The 21,318-nt window shown below is 37.9% G+C and overlaps 1 protein-coding gene across 1 annotated transcript in view; it reads right to left on the bottom strand.

The window, feature by feature from the left end:
- WWOX (WW domain containing oxidoreductase) overlaps positions 1 to 21,318 on the bottom strand; it is a 473,269-nt gene that overhangs the window by 238,720 nt on the left and 213,231 nt on the right. The gene's annotated exons all lie outside the window — the stretch shown is intronic.

Below are 21,318 nucleotides of genomic sequence, written 5' to 3'. Positions count from 1 at the left end.
TTGGAGCAGATTCAGAGCTTTAAAACCAGCCGGCAAATATTCACAGATGCCTTATTAATTTATGAGAAACTGAAGGACCCATCACAAGGTATAAGCAAGCAATTTAGTAATAACAAGTAGAGGGGTATGATGCATGGCAAAATACCACAGCTCCTAGTGTTAGAGAGCTGCCAGTGGTTTAAATCAAGTTCAGGGGAATACCTGGAGTAAGCTCCTGTACTTCATATGCTAATAAAAAATTGGTTTGGAAAGAAACCATTGCCCTATGAATCACAACCTTTGCTTTCACATTTTCACAGTTTAGACATACATGTATGCTAAAAGCCCAAGTGTGACTTCTTGCACTTAAATGTCTAAGTGTCTTTTTCAACAGCTCTATTTATCTTCAAGCACATCCAACAAAAACTGTCGATGTTTTCTACATTTTTAAAGCAGTCTCTCAGTGAAAGCTAGCATGAGGCAAATATGATGTGGGCCTAGAAAGTAGATATTTATTTTTGTTAAAATGTTTGTACATTTTTGTGAGCTCTCATGTGGACTGATCTCACATACACGGGGTATATTAGAGTGGTAAGATCACACTGATATTTGCCCTTCAATGAACATGTCATTTTAGAAAAGATGATTTAGTGGCACACAGAAGAACAGAAAACCACCCCCCAAACCTACAGTCCTGGGTTTTCACTGCCATACCTCAATTAATATTTGCCACCCAAACCCAAACATGAGAGTTACCTTGTTTGCATTCTTTGCTCATAAATGCACTACAGATTGTCAAATATATTAGCAACCAAAGGAAGCCTTCCATCAGCATCTGTGCTGAGTGGATTCAATAACAGCCTAACCAATTTACTATAAAACTTTTATAGAAGCGTTATATACTTGCATCAGGTTCACAGTTTTATTAATTTACACAGATTTTATGGTTTCTTGAAGTTCTTGTCTCTGAAAGAATGAACTGATACTTGAAGAAAGCTGAGTCTAGTGAGAAAATGATCTGCTTAAATACCATTCAGTCTCATAAAAGAGTAACTATACAGTAGTTATGCCACCATCTACATTTCCATATTTATAAAAACTGATATAGGTATAATTGGTTAATAATGTCTGTGCCTTCTAATGCAGAACAAAGTAAGTTTTATTGATCAGTTTTGTGGTTTAACTGCTGATTTGGAGGAGAAAGAGAGATCTTGAAGGAGAGTAGGGTAAAGGGAGGTTTAAAAGATTTTTTTGCTTTCCAAAAAAAGTCCAGAAAATAATTGTGCCTCTGAGTTCCCTCTAAGGATCTTCCAGAGCAATAAATTAATGACAGTTTTCTTCCTTTCCACAGCAACACTAAATAATTTACATATTTAAAATTAATATATTTTATGAAGTGGGACTCAATCAGAAAGCAGCTTTGTATCCAGCACTGGTACCAGCTAAATTCAAGAATCAACTAAACTTCTAATTGAAGGTTTGATCTGAAAATCAGATATTGCACAGGAATTATGCACTGTGCCACACTGTATTTATGACACCAGAAACTCTCCAATTACTGAGCAGCTCTCCAGAGCCTAAAACCCAACTCCATTATTTGTCCTTGCAGAGCAATCCCATGACAGAACATCTGTAGCTATTACCCCACAAACAAGCACAGCCTCTGTGACAGAGTAAGAGAATAAAACACGAGAAGAGTGTGGAGTAAAATCTTGCAGTGGAGTGGATTGTTTCCTACAGGCAAAGAAAATGTGTTTCCTAAGAGGAAACACCTCTCCCTCCAGGACCTGAGGAGTATCAGGAACAGCAGAGCCCGAGCAATGTGACAAAATGACAAAATGAACATGGGGTCACATCCTGCACAAAGGGGATGAGCCCGGTCAAACACATCACTCACAGAATGTGTGTGTGTATATACAGGATATAGAAGTACATGCATAGAAGTACAGAAGTATATATATATAAATGCCTATATATATATATATACACACACATATATGTTGTTTTGATTTTTAAAGATTTTTTAGGTTTTCTGATGTTTACATTTTTGTAACGAACTTTCTGACACACTTTCTGTAAATAACTTATGGTTATATATATATAACTTATTGCATTCTTTTATAGAAGAAGAGAAATTTGATCTATTAGTTTAGTTTATTTAGTGTCATTGGAGAGATGGTATTTTCACTATCTAATCTACTATTACTTTTAAAAATTTATAAATGTTAAAGTTAGAAAATAAACTTCCCTTTTGTGCCTTGAGAACAGCAGTGTGTACGCATCATGTTATGTTGTATCCTACAGTGACATATATATACCATTTTTATGTGTATCCATAAATAAATATATATATATATATCCAGAACAGAGCGTGTGTGTGTCTGTACACTCACAAACACTTCTGGATACGGGAAGGGCAGAGAGAATTTCTCAGTGGAATCAGTTTGGTCTGTCCTTGAGCTAAGACTGAGCCGTCAAATCCTCTGTGTGACCCTTACCCAGGGGCTGCACTGCATCCCACCACCCAAAGGAGCTTCTTACTCTGACCAACACTGGTCAGAACACACCTTGAAGACAGATGGAATCTCTTTTTATGGGTTTAGTTGCACGTTTGCTTAGATTTACTCTTGCTAGCTGAGTAAATGGGTTGAAGCCAGAAAGTTTGCTAGTTTGTTTATCTTCAATTAAAACTAAAATGAAGTTGTAATGCCAAGGAATTGAGTCTGCTTAACTTGGGCCTGCTCTAAACCCTTTTTTCCAGCTGCTTGACCTTTGGTATTACCCCAAGATATAAACAAAAACTTTAAAAGTGTTCAATGGCTCTTGCAGCAGTTCCAGAAGAGAAACTCCAATAGAGAATTGTCAGGATTTTGAAGTATCTTTGTCCCGGATACTTTTTTATCATTTTCACATCATATTTTTTACTAATATTGAGATAATCACAGCTTTAAAAAAAAAAAAAAAAAAAAAAAAAAAAAAAAAAAAAGCTACACCCAATTACAAAGCCAAGCCCAAGGAATTTTCTTAGGTTAATTTCACCGTATTTTTTCCACACCCAAATTAGCTGAGACAAATTCAGCTGATTTATTATTAGAGTAGAACCTTCAAAGGTGCATTTCCTAAATAAGATAATATGTCATGCATACTGAATCTGTAAGCACCAAGAGATCTGTAACGTGTGCTGGAGAGAAGGGCATGAGGAGATCTGATAAAATTCAGGATGCTTAATGTCAAATATAGAGAACAAAAGGAGAATCTTCTCCAAGGTATGACACAGACAAGAGTGAACAAAGAAAGGAAGTCAATAAGAAGTTTTACAGCAGTATCAAATAGATCCCTATTTCTGTAATGCATGTTATTTCACTTATGTGAATCCCCTGCGTATTTTAAGACCACAGCTTTTAAAGGGTTCTGTTGGATATTTCCTCTACCCTTCACCCCTGTGCTCTGAGCCACAGATAGCACTATAGGCCTTTCTATTTTAAAATAAAATTCTGCTCTCATTTAAGAATCGTGTATATAAAAAACAAGGAAGAGATCCTTAATTATCATACAGTATGGTATATCATAAATCCAGATATAGTACTCTCGTACAGTTCTAAATCACTTTCCCCTATCACCCACAAAGACAACATAAACCAGAAGTGCTGATCTACAGATAACAGTTTCCCATCCAGAAGGCATTTATTGGATTGTCTCCCATCATCCAACCTCATAAGGGTCATATAAATTTTTTAATAAAATGTAGAAACAAAAATACAACTATAATTAGAGCACCCCAACACCATAAAAATAGACCTATCTCTGAATATTTGTTCATTTAATTCCAACTATGTTAATCATTTATAATACCTCAACTGAACGAGTGCTTTAATGTTAAGAGAGTAGAAGATTACAATAGCTCAGATTCCCAATGCTTTCTCTTTTGTAATTTTGAGTACAGCAACAAAACAGAAACCCAGAGGAAATGCAGGACCTTTCCTTTTTTCTTAAAAAAAATCAAATAAACTTTATAAATACATACCTTGCACCTGTTCAGATTGAAGACCATTTGCATTCCCTTAGCCAAGCACTGATAATATTGAACACAGAGTTTTTCTTAAAATATCTTAAATGTGGTAGCTACACATGCATCTGAAGTAACACCTTCTACTTGTCTTTATGGCATTAATCCAGTTCCACATCACATTAAAAAAAAAAAAAAGGAATAGAGTCTCATTTTTTATGTATTTTCCACTGGGAAGATAAAGACAGATCTGGTTTTGGAGAGTAGTTTAGTATTATTGGTAGTTTGGCCTTTCCCCATGTGTGTCTTTCCAATCATACTGAAAGAAGTAAAAGGAAAGCTCTGCTGAATTTTTCTCAGAAGTGAAAAACAGGATCATAAATTGCTCTGAAATCTCCCTTGACTTTAAAATTATATCAGATTTTGCTCTTTTACATCTAAGAACTGCTTTCTCTGCTAATTGGCAACATGTCCCAGTGTTTGATGTTTACTCAGCTACCATCCTCTGCTACTCAGGTTCTTCCCAAAAAATTAAGAACCTCAGTCAGTTTTAGGTAGTTTTTGATGGAGGTCTCCTTTACTGTCCACATGTTTTGCAGTAGGAAATTTCAACTGCTTCCTTCAAGAAGTTAAATAAGAAATCAAAGGCCAACAAGGAAAATAAAACCAGTCAGTTCAGATGATGTATCGACCAGGGAACCATAAGGTAAATTGAGATATATACACTGATGTTACAAGTAACTCATGGCAGTCACATCTTCTCTTTTCTTGCATTGAATCAATACATGGTTGCGCTTCTTCAAGAGAAGCCAAAGTAAAACAGATTCTTTTGGATAAGAGATCATCTTCTACTCAGTATAAACAACTGAAGAACAAAGTAGATATTAATAAAATATATTTTAATAGTTATCTTCACCTTCAGTTAAATTGTGCCCTATTTTATAGTGCTGAAATAGAAAAATCCTAAAATAACAACAAATCCCCAGGCATCTGCTAACAAGGGTACTACAGAGATTTAGAGGCCTCTAGTGACTTCTAGAGTGCTGGTTTGTGCACCAGCACCAGACTGCACTGAAAACCTGCAGCCAATCACTGCCACATTATTTTGGGCTTGTTATGTGTGTGGCTGAGTATTGTTTGCTGTTGCACAGGCACTCCAAGAGCTCAGTTATGATCAGGTTCCATTGTTGAGCACAACAAAAGCACATTCAGAGAGCAGGGCTCCAGCTCCTGTGGCTGCTCTGGGTCACTGCTCTGAGTGCCAGCCCAGGGTGACACCTGGGACTGTGGTACCTGGCAGGTGCCAACACAGCTCAGTGTGGGCACGGAGCCCTCCTCTCATTTACCTGGCTGCTGAACACAAATATCAAGTTTTAATGGCAGCTTTAGAGGTGGATTTTTTGCTTGTTTTCAATCCAAGACCATTCTGCATTGATTAGAACAAATGAAACCTCTGCAGGCTGAATCATCCCAGAATTTTCCTGCTCAGATCCTCTTGCCACACCTTTTCTAGACAACAAGTGTTTTCAAGCATTACCAAAGACACATGAAAAAATTCAACTGCTGTCTTAATCATCCCAGCAGGCTTGACAAACCTTCCCTGTGTAACCTAAAAACACAGCAACAACTCGCCAAAGCTAATATGCAAAGAAATGAACCCTGACTAAATGCACCTTTTAAAAACTACAACTCAGATAGGCAGGGCTTCTCAAGAGATACCATTCTTTGCAGCCAAAATTCCTCCCCTCCTACACCCTTCCCTGTAGAGTTCTCAGCAGCAAAGCAATTTACTCTCGTTACTCAACCCACAACGCTAAGAGCATTTTTTCTCCTCAAAGTCATCTGGAGGGATGGGTAAATCAGGCTGGGTTAAAAACAACAGCAGCAGCAAAGAAGAATTACAGTGCTCAATTTTCACAGAGACAGGGCTAAACCTTTTAGCAGGACGGATTAGCTCATGGTCCCTCTGAGCCCCTTGCTGCGTGCCTGGGACTGAGGAAAACCAGGGCTGGCACAGAGATGCCACCTACCCTCAGTGCACAAAAAATCCTCAAACAACCCCAGGGCACATAAAAAAGGCCAAACAGCAAAGGCCAGAAGATTTAAGACACGTGATTTACTCAGTGTACTTGATCCCAAACATTCCTGCTATTCCTGGAAAGTCCCTGAAGAAAGAAGATTACAGAAACTTGCCTGGTGGTTGAGAGAAGAAATCAAAACTGCTGGCATTCCTCATAAAACAACCTGATTTCCCAAGTAATTTTCAATAATATTTATACCAATTATTTATAAAACCAGGTATTTCTCCTGTCTTACAAAAATAAGAACAGATTTATTTCAAAAATAGCAATTGAAACACATTTTTTACAAGTTCACACCTTGCTATTTTTCATCTTTTTTTACTCTTTGGAAATTATGAATACATGATGTAGTGTTTTCCCTATATTTAACTCATCCTCAAACAGATGATTTACAGTTCATGTTTCAATACTACAAAAACATCTCAGAGTGGACTCATCACTAAAAAGGGCTCAACTCTGTTTTTCCTACATTTTACATCCTGCCTCAGGCTGAAGATCTGGGGGAAAAGAATCAAGCACTGAAGCTTCTTACACTGCTGGACAGTTTCCTTATGGTGGTAGCAAATGCCCCAGAGCATGAGTCATTTGTAACTTCTCCAGGAAGAAACAAACAGAAGATCTATAACAATCTATCCTGGAAGTTATCCCAACCTCACAAGGGGCAGCTAGGCAAAATGCTCTGTATGACATTTCCAGTCCTGATGGCTACAACAACCAGAAGAAAATAAGAAATATGACCATTCACCATGTATTTTCCATCTGAAATATCCTTAAAAGCAAGAGCAGCAGATGGCAGGCAAACTGGGATGGGATTTTTCCTGCCCTGTTTTTTTACAGCGATTCGAGTCAGTATTGCTCGCCCAGTTCCTCTTCCTCTCAGACACAAAACACCTAAATCTCCTCTTGCAAACAGACACAGATTTGCTGGTTAAAGATGCACACAAGGAGGCAGAGGCAAAAATCAGCTGGTCTGGTAATAACCATCCTGTGCTAGAAGTTCCCTGCGAACTGCTGTGAAGATGCTGGCACAAAAACCTGCACTGCATGTTGCTGCAGCATAATTAATTAAGCCTGACAACACCCCTGTGAAATACAATAGGTCTAACCACTAAACCAAATCATCCTTATAAACATCCAAATGTCAGCAAGTGAATTTATGTCAGACTTACTATTCAATCACAGGGGGGGAAAAAAATCACATATAGCTTAAAAAAAAAAGCTCTTTACGTTAAGTAAGGCTCTTTTATATTTTTGAATAGTAATAAAGAAATCAAAGGTATGACAGCCTTTTACAGGGATAACACCTCTGAACATTAGTAGATAAATCTTGGAAGAGGTAAGAAGTATTATCAGGATTTCCAATTGCAGAATCAGACAGTGCACTTGAGAATACTCTGACACTATACATAAAATATTATACCTATTAAATCATAATGAAAATCTAAATAATTAAAATAAACCAAAATATCATTAATATCAAGACTTTGATAGTTGGATGTTGGTTAGGTGGTAGGTAGGAAAATACAGTTTTAAAGATTATTATGCCTTGAAGATCAGGTATCACTTACAACACACACCGAGACAAACATAGACATATGTTCCAAAAGTAATTCCAGCTTGATTCTTTATGACTTTAGCTTGAAGGATTTTATTTTCTGTATAATCTTCAAAGTGGAAGTGCATTCACTAGCCGCTGGCTGCACTGTTTATCATAAAGTCAGCTCACTTAGTGCTGTCCAATTAAAATAAACTACAGCTGCAATGGATCACTATTTTTCTAAGTATCTTAAAATATTCCTGCAAAGCCCAACCTCCGAAAATTAAACATAAATGAAAAGCAACAGTTCACTTGGCAACCATCTAGGAGAGGATGTTTTGACATTATTTTCATGTTATTAAATGCAGATTTTCCACTTAAAAACAAGAAGCTTCTGTCACAAATGATTTATATATTGAAATACTTTGTATGACATAAGAAAGGCATGTAATGGCTTGCTGCTGTAACCTTTTAAAATAAAATATAAGAATACACACAGTATATTTTTTTCTTTGATAGTTTAACCATTTTGCTGTTTATTGTGACAGACAACGTTTCAGTGCTAGCCAATATAATACAGTAGCATTTTTATAATACATTAAATAAAATGTCCAAGCTCCATCTGACTTCAAATACACTCCCTTAATTTTAAATTATTGTTCTTCTACTGCTCTCTTCTAGTTCATGCCTGGAAAAATGACAGACTATAAAACTCATCTTTTAACCAACTACAGCTTCAAAATTATTTATTTACGTAAATTTGGGAAAACCAGGGTCTCATGACATGTTTGTATGCTTCATTTCAAGCATGATGAAAGAACAGAAAATAAAATACAAACTTTTTTTCTTTGGTACTGACTTTGTTCTAGTTCTTCCAGACATCGACTTCTAAACTCAGGCTGCCACCAACAGACAGCTCACAGACAAGGAAGGCTGATGCTCATCTGCAATGCACAATGTGAGGCAGCAGAAAGGTCCCTTCCCTAAACAGCAACTAATGAATGTACACAGAATAAAAATAATGCACATTTCTCTGATGTGTAAAGTTGCTGTTTAGATTTCCGGGTGGGCAGTCCTACAAAAATTACACAAACATCTTAAAATGAGAGTCTATAACCAAAAGAAGATTTTGCGTGGCTGCAGATGCACAAATTTTCCTACAGACAATTTCTAAAAGTTAGGCTGTATTTATCTAAAGAACAACACTGCACCTTTAAGAAAATGTTATTTTTCCTGAGGCCCTATCAAGGTAAATTTCATCAGTATTCAAAGAATGAGCAAAGCACTTCAACAATTTATTTCAATAAAAGAAGACTTAGCTGAAAGGAGTATAAATGATGAGAACTTGCTTTAAACTGATTTATTCCCTGCAGCAATAAAAGGAATGTTTCTTCACTCAGCTGTTTAATATGCAAATATGCAGAGCATCCAGCTTCTGACAGCACATCATTAATAAAACCTTGCACTAAGCAGAGCTCCCGATATTTCATCCTGATGAAAATACATGATGATGATTTTAGACTGTATAATTTCAGAGTTGGAACAATGTACTTCCCAGTGATGGAAACTCAGCAATCCACAGTTCTAGTGTGGATTTTTTAATAAGTTAACCTATTTCTGCATGAGGGAGACATTCTGTTTACAATAATTGTGAATACAGAGAATCTTGTCACCAAACCCTCTTGGCTGGACCAACCAAACCTTGTTTGGAAGCAGCACCTAAAGAGATATGTTATTTATAGAACCTCACAACAGTTGATTTCTTTTTGTAATCAACTATTTCCTCTCTGATTTAACAAGTTTAATGCACTCCACCTGTACTTTTCTCAGGCACTGTATAATCTGACAGAGTGGCAGAAAATGTGTAAATTAAAGCCATCCCTTAAAATAAAAGAAAAAAAAAAGTCTGCAATTTTACTTATTTACCTTTTTAAAATCTACGAAGAATTCCCAATCTGACCATGCTGTGGCATTCTATTTGTGCTTATACACAAAGCATGTACATGCTTTCCTCATTTCTTGTGCTGAAACTCTTACACTGTTTCCAAAGAAGTTTTTAAAAAGGTGAAAAACTATCAAATGTTTGAAATAGGGAAAGTAGTATTTGTCAGTGCTTTGTTCTGGAGCCTTTCCAGTCCAAAGATGGAAATTGGAGGCTGTACAGAACAACTGTTAACTTTTAAGCGTCCCTTTGTGCAGAATTGATCCTCAGAGGTGACACAGAATGTTCATTTCTCCATTGGAACTTGTACTCTCACAGAAGATGTTGATCACTTTACAACAGGGATGTATGAGGAACACTAATTTGCTTCAATTGTAGGTAACAATTAACAACTTGCTAAAGTCTTGATAGCTTTATTTTGGCTGAAATATACTGTATTTCCACTGAAAGTGGATAGGTCAAATATAAAGAGAGACCCCTTCTACACAGCAAGAACAAATAAAAAATGACTTTGCGTTTTAATTCAAAAATATTTCTACTATGAATCAATCATTTAGTGCATTTCAAAGAAGTTGGAAGGATTTTCCTTTGAATCATTTCCCACTGGGTGCCTAGGAAACAAAACATCTTCAGGGCTAAATTTCAGGGGAAGTCTTGCAGGTTTTAGTAAACTTCTCCAAGCCAGTACTTTACATGTTTCTGTTTTCTGTGCGTGGCAATACTCCCTCATAACTCAAATGGGATTAACCAATTAAACATTTCCCAGTAGTCTCTAAAATAGCTGCTCTTGGCATGTTTTTTGCATGGAACAAACCTCAGCGGGAGGATATGATAGAAATCTTGCACTATTTAAATATAGAATTGGGACATCAAAGAAAGGGTTGTATTGAAATAACATGGATAATTAAGGAAGTGGAGAACAGTAATAACTGATTTACATAAAATGCTAATAAGCCTCTTGACTTGTTCGGCAATTTCTGCTTTAGGCACGGCAACTGCGGGTTCAAATTTGTATACTAATTTTATTTTAGTATTTTCTTTTCCTTCCTCTTTCTCCCCTTATTTTTTAAACTCTCTACAGCCAGGCCAGTGTGTACCTGGATCCAAACCTTCTTCAAAACTAAACTCATCAGAATATAAACTCCTGTGAAAGTTTTGAGCACATTCCCATCCGCTCAGACACACAAAGCTCAAAGTCTAAAGACCCTTAATTACTTGTCTGCATGCGTATGGATTCAGATTGCATCCCTTCTGGTTTAGCTCACTTTCATGTCATGCTGAATAATGTGTTACAAACGATCAATGACATATTAAAAATGTTAAACGCTCCTCACAATTAGCAGGACAGAGAAAGTTGGAAAGGGAGTGGAGTGCAGTGGCAAGGATGCATTTCCATGGTGCTCTGCTCCTTGCTGCTGGGATGGGATGATGAGGGCACTGCACCAACACAAGAGGTCACAGCTATTTTACACTGCACCCTTGTGCCATTTGCCTCTGTGAGGAAATTACACGTTCTGAAATTCTTGTTTAATTTTCCTCCCATCCTGATCTCGCCTCGCAGTGCTTCAGCAGCAGTGGCTTTGAGATGTGAATGTGAATGAGTGTCTGAGCTGCTCCTTCAGGACATGTCTGCGTATTGACCTTCAGCTTACCCTGTTTCCCTGTGAGCCCTCTAAGCATGATCCATCGCTTTCTCAGGCCATTCTCCCTTCACCCCATTGATGGGTTTCAGAGCTACTTAAATTTCAAAGTCCTGATGCGTTGCAGCAGTGGCCAGGGCTCAGCTTTGCTCACTTATAGATTGTACAAGGTCACAATAAGGGAAGGGGAAAAAAAAAGCCGGAGCATTTATCACGATGTATTGCTTTACTTTTTCTATCCATCACAAAGGCGATGATTCTATTTTAGTGAAAATCCATTGAACTCAGATCAAGTCAGATGGCTGTTATCATTGGAAACTCAAGAGCTGTCACACCATAATCGGTACAAATGAACACTGAAACGTGGGGCTTGAGGCCGCTTAATGGTCTTTAGTGAATTTTTTTTTTCTGTTGCTTTTTAAACACCACAAAATCACTTAAGTGATTTCAAATTGAGAACACCAGGATTTTGTTACACAAGCACAGTTGATTCAATTGTGGATGATTTGACAGCTACTGCGCAATTAAATGTTTTTTGCCAGTGTGCCCTCTCCCCACACCAGTAAATACGTGTGGACCACCCAGATAAGCACAATGATTTCCCACAAAGCTGTTCTGATTCTGGTCATCTTCTGTGGTACACTTTCCACTTGTAATAGGCCACACCACCATGCACTTTTAACAGGAATTTCTGCAGAATTATTGCTTTGTATTTTGTGGATGAGCTTTGGTGAAGCCGCCTTGTTCTACAGCTACTCCTGTGAGAAGGAGCTGAGTGCACACAGGGAAAGTAGAAAGTCAAACTTCACTTCTTCTATTCCACAAATACCTCAGTGAGTATTACATTTTGATAAAGTATTGGAGAACTTCACCATATTTAAAGGCACCCAAAAACTACATAAATATGAAATTAATGGATATTATCCAGTATAATTACAAGCGTGTTTGAATTGCATCAGAAACAGAGTACAGGGGAGTGCAAAGGAGCAGGGTACAGCCATCATACCTGACAGAGAGCTTGTTCTTCCCTCCAGTCCAAACACACTAATTATTCTCATATTTGGGCTTCATTCTACTTCCTATCAGTTGTGACAGACTCACCTTGCACTTGCTTGTTTGGATTTCATCACAAAAGAAAGACCTGCTATCCCAGGTTCTAGGGGACCTTGACAGATAATTAAAAATGCCTCTCTAATTAAGAGAAAAATAGCAACAGATGACAACTTTGCTCCACAAACAAGCCATTCCACAGAATTTCTACTTCCCTACAGAAATCCCATAATAAAATAATTGCCATCCAATTTTTGAAAGTTTTGAAAAAAACTCCAATCCATTCCACTTTACTTCCCACACAAACTCATTGCTCAGACAGATGATTTACAGAACTTATTCCAAGTAAATATATTCCTCTTTACAAGTAGTGGCAAATCCTTACCACAAGCACCCCTCCTTCACCACACCTACAGACTGCACCAGAGGAATGACAGAATTGTTATGTAGGAATGTCCTAAGCTACCTGGAGCTTTTTATTGTTTTAAACCATGTTCAGATCTTATGTTCTGACCTCCTCCCATGGAGCTGGGACACATTTGAAGATTTAAGTCACCTGCCACTGCCACATTCCTGAGGCCCCTCCAGTCACAGCAGCTTCAAGGCTGTTCTGTACAGTTTTGGCTTTGAGTGAAGTGCAAAACTAAAACACATATTTCCTATTTTGCCTGAATAAAGTTTCCAAGCAAAGCCACAGGGAAGGGACACAGGCCTGTAGGTCCTCTCTGTTATCACCCACCAGTGTTTCCAGAGATCTGGATACACTGCACTCTCAAGGGAGACCATACAACACAGTAAAAGTTCTGATATAATGCATTTTCAGCAGTGAAATATCCTGGACAATTCACCAATTTCCTCCTATATTACAGCAGATATCCAAAAAGAATATCCTTAAAATAACCTTAAAAATATACTTAAAGACTGAAGAAATTTTGTATTGCTCCCTGATTTGCACAATAAATCAGAAGACATCAAGCTCCTTGCTGCCCCCACATTTGGGGCCAGACCAACAACTGAGCATGGACTGAGCCAGAGACTCTGAAGGATCACAGTTACACTGAATGGTTTCCTCTTTATTTCCTTCAGCTAACTCTGGTATCGCCCAGGGGAATCTGAGAAGTTGGGTGTGTGTTGTTCAACTCCCCCAGCAAGGAAGAATGTGTCCTCAACAAAATTTCTGGTGCCACCTCTTTTTACAAATGACCCTTTTAGTTCTCCTTTGTAAACTCTCTCCGCTCTTGGCTGTTTGCAAAGGAGGTGTTGTACAAATCACACACTTGGACTTTCATTCCTTGAACCTCTTGCTCCTTCCCTATCCCAAACATCCAATGCAGCTTATCCTACCCCATCTGGGAAATATCTGCATTTCCAGCCGCCCTGGTGCCTCCTGCTGTCTTTTGGGAGGCACCATTTCAGACAGGCCTTTCATTCTTTTGAACATTCCCATCATATGGACCCAAATCCTGACAAGTTTGAGTACAATTGAAATCTATCTCTAATTAATTAATTCTAAAAGAAGAGAAACAAAAAAGAAAATAAAGGCAAGCAAAACTAACTAAAATCTTTAGTTTCTATTTTATAACAACAAAGACACATTTTCATCATGCTCGTCTATTGGCTGACCAGTTGGCTAATGTGCTCTGAAAATCCTGATATTTCCTCTTAAAATAATGATATATAAAATATATTATGTATACATATTTATTTATATTTACATATATATATATATATAAAATCAAGATATATAAAAATCCTGACATGGTATTGCATAGAACTGTCACTGAGGCACCAATTCCAGTCCATAGAGAAGCAGGGATAAAAGAAAAGAAAGAACACATGCACTGGAATAAAAGTATACACGGAATTTTCAGCAAGCTTTAAAACACTGGGGGAAAGAAAGGCAATTTAATAATTCTTTACTAATTTTTGCTGGATACAAAATTCACTGCAACTTCAGCACCTCTTAGGTGCTTTTCTCTGCCATGCCTGGCAGGCAGCAGTGGTGGTGCCTGTGGCAGGTGAGGTAAAAGAGCTGACACCTCTGCCTGCTGGACTGACTGCCCCTGTGCTCAAAGCAGGACTGACATTCCATGTCCCCATCCCAAATAACAGCTTTAGATTCAATTCCATCCACTGGAGATGTCAGCAAGGGAAACAAGGTTATGTGGCAGCAGCTACCATATTTTACCTATCTATATAAATACATTTAAACATGTGGGGAAATAAGGTTAGGGGAATGACCTTGAGGAATGGACTTTTAGGCTAGTAAACCCTCACATAACTTCAGCTTGAACACTGAAAGAGAGAGGAAAAACAGTGCATGATAGGAACACATCTACTCTAAACATGCAGGGGAAAGAATTAAAGCTGTTATGTGCTGTAACACAGCCCCTGTCTGTGAACTGGGAATGCCTTTGTAGTGAGCTGCCTCACAGAGCAGACTGGCTTCTTAATAACTGAATGTTGGGAGAATTGGAGCAAAACTTTTATCTTTGCTATTAAATCTCCCTTTTCAGTCACTAAGCTCCCTATGAAACAGCATAACAATGCTCCTATTAGGTAAGCAGGGGACAGAGGGGATGCAAATCCCCACTGAATGAATGTGCCTGCTCCTGAGTCAGCGATGGGCCTTCCAGCCCCAACCTTGCCAATCAGCATGTCTGGGTTTTCCCATCTCCCAATGGCACAGGGCTCATCTCTCTGAAGAAATCAACCCCAGCCTATGGACCTCTCCAAATTAGCGCCACAAACCAGGGTGGGTTTTAGTCCTTAATTAGCATTGCTAGAGTGGCCATTTTTTGATCACCTCCAGGATATTTAAACGAAGCAGATTAAGAAGGTGGCCCTATAAAGTATAGGGCCAGTCTGTATCATCAGCCAGTGAGATGGAGGCACCTACCACTGGCTCCTTGCCAGTTTTGGTTAGCAGAATCAGGGAATGAACTCGGGATCCCTGTGTGAATAGATGCTAATGCACCGGTGAAAGGTCATCAAAGCAGTCGGACTCCACATCCTGCCGAGGTGCTGGAGCCTCTCATTCCACCGCTATCTTTTGTCCCCATCCGGTTTACCTAATAGATGATGCTAACAATTCACATTGGCAGTCCTTTGTAGTGTAATGAACACTGTGTGGTCTGATGAATGCAACCACTGCACAGAAAACGTCAGTTCTTTCATTAAGAAAACCTTCCCAAGTTCATTGTATTGAACCAGAGCTCCAGCTATTAGGCTGATACATGACACAGTCAATTCCAGTTACACTTCAAGTGACTATTCGTGTTCAGTGAATTCAATTTTTAAAGCTAATTTATACATGTTTAGATATTTACATGGATGCACATTTCTTCTAACTTACATGGCTTTTTCTGAGCTTTCTGTCAATAATGGGGGGAGTGGGGGAAATAATATTTGCCAGCGCATCCTGAAAATGCAAAACAGATGGAAAAGACACTGAAAAGCAAATAAGCAGCTTTCTGAGAATATACTTGAATAAAACTCCAAATTACTTGTTGGTAAAAAGAATTGCAGTGCATGTATCTATTAATGTTAAGTAAAATATTTGCATTAAGTTATTTTTAAAATTACTCATTATTTCACATTTATGTCTGAGAACCCATTTTGTGATATTAGCCAATCCTATTATATAGTACTGCAATTAGTGGCATGTAAACTTTTAAAGCAGGTAATTTAAAAAGTTAAACTATTGCTGCTACTGAACAGAAAACATCAGCTCTTTCATTAAGGAAACCTTCCCAAGTTCATTGTATTGAACCAGGGCTGCAGCTATTAAGCTGTGAGATGACAGTCAATGCCTGCTATAGTATCAATTCAATTTAAGCATTTTTTGTTATCACTAGATACCTTTCTGTAGTTTCTTTTCACTGACTTTGTTTATTGATAATTATTAGAGGACCACTGGTTCCAAAAAATAGGCATAATTTCATTACATAAATCCTCTGCAGTTCATAGTAGCTGCAGCTTTCCTGTACAGATCATGCTAAAGTCTCTGAAGCCTTTAGAGTGTGCAGAGATTATGATACAGTTCTCTAGAAATAAAAAATAAATACCATATCTTATTGCATCATTTGGATATTAAAAAACAGAAATGCAGCTTTCCATCCACATTTTCAAAAAAAACAGAATGTTTACTTCTTTTGAAATATATTTCAAAAAATGCTTCCATTCATGTGGATTTGTTTTAAATTAAACTATCAGGTCTACTTTCCTGCATTGAAAAAAAAAATTATATCTTGACTTAACCAGGCTTAACATACTTATGTACTAAAGCTCTACTCTTTGGGAAATAAAAACACCTTTCTTAATGCTGCATTTCATAACAGAAATTACAATTATGGGATGCAGGGACTTTGTGGCTTGATACATTTTGCAAGCAGAGAAGGGGGATGCCCTTCAAAGTTAGAGGGTAATCATTATTGACCTTGTGCATTCAAGACAGCATAGCAGGTTTCTATATAAAGAAACTTGCAGAGAGGTCACTGAAAGCACTGGTGAAGAGACAAAAAAAGAGACAAGACAGAACACAGCCTCAGTTAAGCAAGTTGAAAAATTAACTATAAACAGACTCGAGAATTGAAGACAAAAACAAAAGAACATTTTCTTTCCAAGTGTCATGCAAATTTATGGCTCTGTATTAAATGTTCATTACCAGATAAGTAGCCTTTACAATGTAATTATTAACTTTTATATCTTCTGCAAAGTTTTTTTTTCCTTTTCTTCCCCTACACCCAGCCTGAACACTTCTTGAGCATTGAATAAAGGGGCACGTGCTTAGGGCTGGCTCTCAGCAGGCAGGAATTAGTATTTCGGTCTTCCCTGCTTTACTCATTCACAGGGTGTCTGCTAATCCGTCTGTGTTTGAATTTACCTGTCTGCAAAATAGGTACAATAAAACCAGCAGACATCTCCCCAGGGTTATATGACACTTAGTTTGGCACTTCAAAAAGCACACTTAGCAGAGCATTTTGAAATCATTGAATGAAAAGCATTATGTAATGAAAAATAAATTACTTCTGTATGATGAGGTTGTTTGGAAAACGCTCAGGCAAAATGCTCTGGTTAGGAATATTAAGACACCTGGGGTACACAATGGATAGGTTTACTAGGATTTTTTCTTTCAAACTAAACTTTAAAATAAGCTGCAACACAAAAAGGGTTCTATTGTCACGCATATCCCATTCCCATTTAATTAAATTGGTCATTATTATTATTAGTAGTAGTATTTATATATTTTCTTTTCCTCTCTAGATAAAAAATACAGTAATTGAAACAGAAATAATTAGACTGAGACCTTACTTTTTCATTTCTTTAGACTGAGACCTTACTTTTTTATTTCTATAAACAGAGAATGCACAAACCTGCTAACATTTCAATGACTTGTGCTACTTTTCTTCAACCTACAGCCTCACGATGGCTCTCTAAATTTGCCCTGCTTAGACAAAACTCCCTTTTCTGTTGGGTCTTTCACCTCCAGAGCAGCAGCCTACCATGCAGGCAGGAGGCTGCAATCTCAATGCACTGACACCCTCCACTAGAAAGAGTCAATCATTTTCACTAATAGGTGCCCACAGTGTCCCTGGAACAATCCTGTCCTGCCCCTCCAGCTCCCCCTCCCCTGGCCAACAGCACACAGCTTCCCAAAATATGCTTCATTTCCAAGAGATAGATTTATTACAGCCCTGTTATCACATTCAAACCCTGCCTGAAAAGATAAAAATAAGAAAGACCTTACAAGAAGATGTTGTAGCAACAGCTAAATCATAAATGTTTGATAAGGAATGGCTAAATCCAGACAAATAACTGTTCAATCCCACTTTGTATTAGGCAGATAAAGTCATACAGGAAATCAGTGTGATCTATTGAAATGAAAAAAGTCCAGCTTAGGGACTATATGGTATTATAGAATATGTGACATTATAAATGGGTTGCTTCCTTAAGTGCTATACAATGAGAAGTTGCATAGTTTTTATTTATTTTTGTGCTTAAGAATGTAAAAGGAGGATGTGAAAGTCACTGTTTGTCAACAGGGCAAATGTGGGCCGCAGTGAATAGGTATTTATAACCTTTTTATTTCCCCACTCTTGAAGGGAATACATAATCCTCTCTAGGGATAAAAGGATCTTCAGTCACCCACTAGCCCAGGGCTCCTTTTTAGCACAGGCTGACAGATGTGCTAAAATTATAAGTGAAGTGTTGTGATGTTGACTCCTAAAGCAGCGATCATTAAGGTTGAAATTAGTATCCCCTCCCAGCCATTCAAATGCTGAAAAGTTCTGACACCAGGCATAATTGGACAACTTTACCTAGTGGGGATAGCATCACATTTTATCCTACTAACTTCTTTCTGCCTTTTTCATCCCTGCTCCAATTTAAACGAAGCAAAACAACTTTTTATACATCTTTCACTTACACAAAACAAAACAAAAATCTGCTTATGCAGAAAGACATCTCAAAAGCAGACATCTGAGTTCACAACTACATATACAAGTAGTATTGTTTAAGGCTATACTATTTCAGCTGACAACAGTATTTTAAATAAGATGCAGTTAAAAAAGAGACTGAAGGAAAATATAAACAGATGTCCTAATATGTATTAGCATATGCTGAAAGAAATTTCATTTGAAAATGTAAAATACACTTCACTTGCTATATGTTCTAATTAGTTACATGCAGTGTTAACATACTTTAATCTTCTGAAGTAAAAGGTTACCCTGAACTGGATTTATGTATACCTGGATATATTTCTAGAAAGTGTAGCAGTTGCTAAATGGCAGTAAGTGCTAAAAGATATAAGCAATCCACACAATTAGATTTCAGGTCATTTAGATCAGTGTGAACTAGAAAAACATGTTAATGTGCTATACACTGCCACTTCCTCCCCTAGTGCTAAGTTTGACACATTAACTAATGGACTACCACCTGATAAATACTGGATGTGTGTGGATGAATAAAGTCTCAAATTGTCTCCACTGGCTAAGACCAAGACTTTGACAATGACACAAACCCAGCAGTGCACAGGCACCATTGCATTATTCTTGTGCTGTGTGCCTAAAGAATAAAGCCTATGATTTTACACAGTTTATCTAATAAACCTTCCTTCTTTAGTTTATGGCAAAAACTTAGATGGAGCTCAAGGCCCACACTGTAACATAAAACATGGGAAAGCTGAGTGTGAAACCTGACCAATGTGTTAAAATAAAATCAAATCCAACATTTGTGAACATGGAACACTTTGCTATTGAGTTAGGTTAAATTCCTAAAGGCTGACGAGCACATCTATTTCTGGCATGAACAAAGAATGTGTTAATGCTGGGGCTCTCTCAGAGCCCTGTACATTGAGTCACCAGCTCCCACAGCCCCACTAAGCCCCGTCCCTCATCTTTCAGCTGAACTCTGCATTTTGCTGTATCTGCACCGGGCTCCTGCCCATCTCAGCTGATGTCCTACACCCCAAAACTTCATCACATTACCTGGCTGCCCATCCTGTGCAGCACATCACACACACGTCAGGCTGCTGGAGATCTACTGGGCTGATGCACAGTAAATCCTTCTTTAATTAAGGGCAGGAGGAAGGCCTTTAATGAAGGCCATGTTGTGCCTTGGCCCTGCAGCTGAGGTGGTGGAGGCCGAACTGAGAGTTTTGATCATTAGTGACTCATCCTCAGGACAGTCAGGGGGCCAAAACATTCTGTCCCTTGCTGACATTACTGACACTAGGACTTCTCACACTGAAAACCAGCTCAACCAGCCAGGACAGCCTCTCCCAAAATACTTTCTCCTAATTTCCAGGCCACCAAGCACTTCAGGATGGGGATCATGAACTTTGGCTGCATGGGTGCTGTGCAAAGAACAAGGGAAAGATCCCTGCATCCTGCTTTGGAAGACATTCTTGCTTGTTCATTTTGGAATTAAGTTCTTTGGCTTGTTTCTACAATCTGTCTCTCTAAAAATGTGTTTGGTCAACTCCCCTTCTGTAAATTCCTTCAGTGTTACCCACCAGACCTCTGGAGTGGCCACCACTGACACCCCATCAGAACTTACTTCTCATGCATGCACTATTTCTAGATTTCTATTCTTATGTATTTCTGCCTGCTTTGATGCCAAGTTTTTGGCAGTTTTTTAACTGTAAAGCTTTTACCCAACACACACAAAAGAAGGTCCAACCTACAATTACCTCACCCATTTTCTCTCTGCCCCTACAGGCATTATGCTGAGCATCTTTGCAAGAAAACTTGCTTTTCCACAAGAAATTCATCCTTTCTTCCTCTAATACTGTAGTCTCTCTATAGAGAACTCTTCAGTTTAATCCAGCTTATCCTGATTAACTATCAACATGTCTACACTCACCCTAGATTGACTTCAAGATAGTCATTTTCATTGATGACTTCCTAAATTTTCAAACAAGCATTTTCATGCTTTCTTTTATTCTGCTTACAGATCTGCCCGCAAGCACTTGCAATATTATCTCATTATCTTTCTTCATAATCCACATTAAAAATCTCCTTTTCATTGGTATCTAATCTTTTCTTTGGGATCAGAAAAATATCATGCCTAAAACCAGGGCCTACCATATTGATTAATATTATCTCATTATACGCTTGTTCTTTTTATCTATCTGTATCTCTGACTTTTGATTAACACTTAAATTTTAAACAGCACGGACATGGAACAATCTTTTTTGGTTGATTTTGCATATTTATTAATATGGCTGGGTCCTTATCTGTGACTAACAATCTAGGCACTGCACTAGCAATAATTATCATCATCTTGTTGTTCCTTCTTTGTTGATATATAAGCATGTAAACCAGATTTTGTTTTCTGGGTAAGGCTGCCAGGGATGATTGTTAGGAGTTCTGCCTGGAGAACAAACTCAGGTGCTCCTAGCAATCATTTTCAGACTAGTGGTTGTACTCATTTGGGGGTATTTAATGGAAATTAGGGATGGGGAAATTTTCAGTGTAACTGTCAGGAAAAATGGCTTGGAAAGTAATAATTAGAATTACTTTCTGTTCTGTTGTCAGATAAGAAGCATGCACATGATTTTTTTTTTTTTTAGCAAACATATT

The sequence above is a fragment of the Melospiza georgiana genome, chromosome 14 (assembly GCF_028018845.1).
Source record: "Melospiza georgiana isolate bMelGeo1 chromosome 14, bMelGeo1.pri, whole genome shotgun sequence".
Taxonomy (NCBI): Eukaryota; Metazoa; Chordata; class Aves; order Passeriformes; family Passerellidae; genus Melospiza; species Melospiza georgiana.
This window is presented reverse-complemented; position numbering and strand designations above follow the sequence as displayed.